Below are 5,633 nucleotides of genomic sequence, written 5' to 3' on the forward strand. Positions count from 1 at the left end.
CCATACAAATTGTGAAATTATTTGTTCTAGCTCTGTGAAGAATACCATTGGTAGCTTGATAGGGATTGCATTGAATCTATAAATTGCTTTGGATAGTATACTCATTTTCACTATATTGATTCTTCCAATCCATGAACATGGTATATTTCTCCATCTATTAGTGTCCTCTTTGATTTCTTTCACCAGTGTTTTATAGTTTTCTATGTATAGGTCTTTAGTTTCTTTAGGTAGATATATTCCTAAGTATTTTATTCTTTTTGTTGCAATGGTGAATGGAATTGTTTCCTTAATTTCTCTTTCTGTTTTTTCATTATTAGTGTATAGGAATGCAAGGTATTTCTGAATGTTGATTTTATATCCTGCAACTTTATTATAATCATTGATTAGTTCTAGTAATTTTCTGGTAGAGTCTTTAGGGTTTTCTATGTAGAGGATCATGTCATCTGCAAATAGTGAGAGTTTTACTTCTTCTTTTCCAATTTGGATTCCTTTTATTTCTTTTTCTGCTCTGATTGCTGTGGCCAAAACTTCCAAAACTATGTTGAATAGTGAGCTTTGAGAACTATGGTTTGGTGCCTAGAATTAATGTGGTGGAAATTCTAGTCATTATTGTTTCGAATGCTTCTTCTTTTCCTTTCTCTGTCTTCTCTTGCTATCCTCCCACATGTGTATGTTATACGTGTTTATAGTTGTCCTGCAGTCTGAGGATATCCTGTTCTGGTTTTTGTATGGTTTTGTTATTGTTCTCTTTGATTTTCAGTTTGGAGGATTTTTTTTTTTTTTGGTCTTTTTTATTTTTTAAATTATGAAAATATGATAATATATTTATAGGAGACTTGGAAAATACACAACAAAGTTACATATAGTCCCACTATATACTATAATTGTCAAGCTGGTTTTAGAAAAGGCAGAGGAACCAGAGATCAAATTGCCAACATTGGCTGGATCATCAAAAAAGCAAGAGAGTTCCAGAAAAACATCTATTTCTGCTTTATTGAATATGCAAAAGCCTTTGACTGTGTGGATCACAGTAAACTGTGGAAAATTCTGAAAGAGATGAGAATACCAGACCACCTGACCTGCCTCCTGAGAAATCTGTATGCAGGTCAGGAAGCAACCATTAGAACTGGACATGGAACCAAAGATTGGTTCCAAATAGGAAAAGGAGTACGTCAAGGCTGTATATTGTCACCCTGCTTATTTAACTTATATGCAGAGTACATCACGAGAAACGCTGGGCTGGAAGAAGCACAAGCTGGAATCAAGATTGCTGGGAGAAATATCAATAACCTCAGTGCAGATGACACCACCCTTATGGCAGAAAGTGAAGAGGAACTAAAAAGCCTCTTGATGAAAGTGCAAGTGGAGAGTGAAAATGTTGGCTTAAAGGTTAACATTCAGAATACTAAGATCATGGCATCTGGTCCCATCACTGTCAGACTTTATTTTTCTGGGCTCCGAAATCACTGCAGATGGTGACTGCAGCCATGAAATTAAAGATTCGATGGACTTGAGTCTGAGTGAACTCTGGGAGTTGGTGATGGACAGGGAGGCCTAGCGTGCTGCGATTCATGGGGTTGCAAAGAGTTGGACATGACTGAGTGACTGAACTGAGCTGAACTGAATATAAATTAAAAATTTAAGGTGGAGTTTCAATATGAAACTCTCAGAATTTAATAGAATGTACAGAGAAGTAGAAGAATATAGTAGACCTGAAAAGTATTATCAATCAATTCAACATAATTAACATTTATACAATTTCCACACAATAGTAGGATACAAATTCTATTCAACTCCCATAGACTATAAACTAGTAGACACTGGAACATATCCAGAGACATAAGATCAGGTGCAGAAATTTCATCATCTAAAGGTATTGAAATCATACTCAGTTTAGAGGTTTTTACTGAGATATTCTCCAGCTTGGAGATTCTTTTCCCAGCCATTTTCTGTCCTCTGAAAATCCATCAAAAGCATTCTTAATTTCTATTACAGAGTTTTTGATCCCCAGTATTTCTTTTTGGTTACTTCTTACAATTTCCATCTTATCATATTGCCCATCTGTTCTTACATACTGTATCCTTGTCATTACAGTTCATAGCCTATTAATTAGAATTGTTTTAAATTCTATGTCTAATAATTTCAACATCTCTCCCATGCTTGGAATTTTTCTGATGTTTGTTCTGTCTCTTCAATCTGTATTGTTTTCCCTTCTAGCATGTCTGGTCAAATTGTCTTGATTGTCTGATATGATATGCTGGATAAAAGGAGCTGATGTAAATATTCCTTTGGGTAACATGGTGGTGAGTGTGGGTAGAGGGGAACCCTCTACATCCTATGGTTGGTCAGCCTGTGTGCCTGGGCTGTGAACTTCACATGTGTTCCTCAGTCCCCTCTCCTCTCAGGGGAGACCAAGTGACTGCAAAGGGCTATAGTTGGATATTTCCCTCCTTCTCTGTAGAAGGCTAGAGCCAGTTGGTTGGTTACTTCCTTTCTCCTAGGTCTGTTATGCTGTGATATACCCCACAGGTTAGAATCTGGTTAAAACAATTTTCCTGTGTGCAGGACTTTGTAGGAAAAACAAAGTGCTCTGGTGTATACTAAGTCTCCTACAAAATGAGTTCTGTTCAAAGAGCGGATTCATAAGTCCAACAGAGTTAGCTAGGTACCCTACTAACACAGTTGGCTATGTAGTTGCTGTTGTTCACTCACTGAATCATGTCTGACTGTGACCCCATGGACTGTAGCACACCAGACTCCTCTGTCCTCCACTATCTCCTGGAGTTTGATCACATCCACGTCCTGTTAGTCGGTGATGGAATCCCTCCATCTCATCCTTTGCTGTCCCCTTCCCTTTTTGCTTGCAATTTTTTTAGCACCAGTGTCTTTTCCAATTAATGGGCCCTTCAAAACAGGATATATATTACCATAGACTGCCCGGCTTCTCTATCCATGGGATTACCCAGGCAAGAATACTGGAGTGGGTTATCATTCCCTTTTCCAGGGGATCTTCCCAATCCAGTAATAGACTCATATCATATTTATCATTATATAATAAAGACTCCAACAAAGGTTAGTCTAGTCAAGACTATGGTTTTTCCTGTGGGCATGTATGGATGTGAGAGTTGGACTGTGAAGAAGGCTGAGTGCTGAAGAATTGATGCGTTTGAACTGTGGTGTTGGAGAAGACTCTTGAGAGTCCCTTGGATTGCAAGGAGATCCAACAAGTCCATTCTGAAGGAGATCAACCCTGGGATTTCTTTGGAAGGAATGATGCTAAAGCTGAAACTCCAGTAGTTTGGCCAGCTCATGCGAAGAGTTGACTCATTGGAAGGGGACAACAGAGGATGAGATGGCTGGATGGACGTGAGTCTGGGTGAACTACGGGAGTTGGTGATGCACAGGGAGGCCTGGCGTGCTGCAAGTCATGGGGTTACAAAGAGTTGGACACCACTAAGCGACTGAATTGAAATGAACTGAATAAAGACTCATATATAAACTATATAATTATAAAATATACCATATATTATTTATATATATATATCATATATATTATATATTTGTTGATATATATTTTATATATTATATTATTGTTGATATATATATTATATACTACCTTATTGTTGATATATATAATATCTATATTATAGTCTATATTTATGATTATATAAAAAACTCATATTTATAATGATTATTTATAATTATATAATATATGATATATGATATATATTTGATATATCATTATATACATCATATATCATATATATTATATAACACATACATATGATATATATTATAAATATGATATACATTATATATATTATATATATATATATAAACAATAATATAATATATATTACATATATAGGAGAAGGCAATGGCAACCCACTCCACTTGCCTGGAAAATCCCATGGACGAGGGGCCTGGAAGTCTGCAGCCCATGGGGTCGCTGAGGGTCGGACACGACTGAGCAACTTCACTTTCACTTTTCACTTTCATGCATTGGAGAAGGAAATGGCAACCCACTCCAGTGTTCTTGCCTGGAGAATCCCAGGGACAGGGGAGCCTGGTGGGCTGCCATCTATGCGGTCAAACAGAGTCGGACATGACTGAAGTGACTTAGCAAGCAAGCATATATAATATATATGTAACATATATAATATATTTTATAATATATAAAATATATACTATAGAATTGTAGATATATATAATATATATATATATTATATGATATAATATATATTATATCATATATATAATACTATCATATATAATATACATATATAAATAATATATGTATTGTTATATATATTATATAATATATATTTATAATTATATGTATATATAATTAATGTATTATATGTATATGTATAAATATTATATGTATATGTATATGTTTACATATAATATCGGAGAAGGCAATGGCAGCCCACTCCAGTACTCTTGCCTGGAAAATCCCATGGACCCAGGAGCCTGGTAGGCTGCAGTCCATTGGGTCGCTAAGAGTCGAACATGACTGAGCGATTTCACTTTCACTTTTCACTTTCATGCATTGGAGAAGGAAATGGCAACCCACTCCAGTGTTCTTGCCTGGAGAATCCCAGAGACAGGGGAGCCTCGTTGCTGCCCTCTATGGGGTGGCACAGAGTCGGACACGACTGAAACAACTTAGCATACATATAATATACATATATATGTATATACATATATATGTATATATACTATACATATTATATGCATATATATATGTATATTGCATAATATACATATTATATATGTATAATATACATATTATATTTGTATATATTATTATATATATTATAACATATACATAATATATAAACTCAGATCAGTCGCTCAGTTATGTCCGACTCTGCGACCCCATGAATCGCAGCATGCCAGGCCTCCCTGTCCATCACCAACTCCCGGAGTTCACTCAGACTCATGTCCATCGAGTCAGTGATGCCATCCAGCCATCTCATTCTCTGTCCTCCCCTTCTCCTCTTGCCCCCAATCCCTCCCAGCATAAGAGACTTTTCCAATGAGTCAACTCTTCGCATGAATTGGCCAAAGTACTGGAGTTTCAGCTTTAGCATCAGTGCTTCCAATGAACACCCAGGACTGATCTCCTTTTGGATGGACTGGTTGGATCTCCTTGCAGTCCAAGGGACTCTCAAGAGTCTTCTCCAACACCACAGTTGAAAAGCATCAATTCTTTGGCACTCAGCCTTCTTCACAGTCCAACTCTCACATCCATACATGACCACAGGGAAAACCATAGCCTTCACTAGACGAACACACATATATATATATTTATATATACTTGGGCTTCCCAATATGGTAAAGAATCTGTCTGCAATGCAGGAGATATGAGTTTATATTTTATAGATATATTATATGTATATGTGTATATATATATAGATAGATATTATGTATCTATCTATTGATAGATATGTATATATTTAAATATAGCGGTTATATATATTGTATACATATAATTATATATACATTCTATTCTCTGTACTTTCTATTCTATATATACATATATATAGTTAATATATTACAATATATTATATATATTATACATAATTATATAATATTATATATATATATAATATATAATGTAATATAAT

Source organism: Bison bison, unplaced genomic scaffold (assembly GCF_000754665.1).
Source record: "Bison bison bison isolate TAMUID 2011002044 unplaced genomic scaffold, Bison_UMD1.0 scf7180017864316, whole genome shotgun sequence".
Classification (NCBI taxonomy): Eukaryota; Metazoa; Chordata; class Mammalia; order Artiodactyla; family Bovidae; genus Bison; species Bison bison.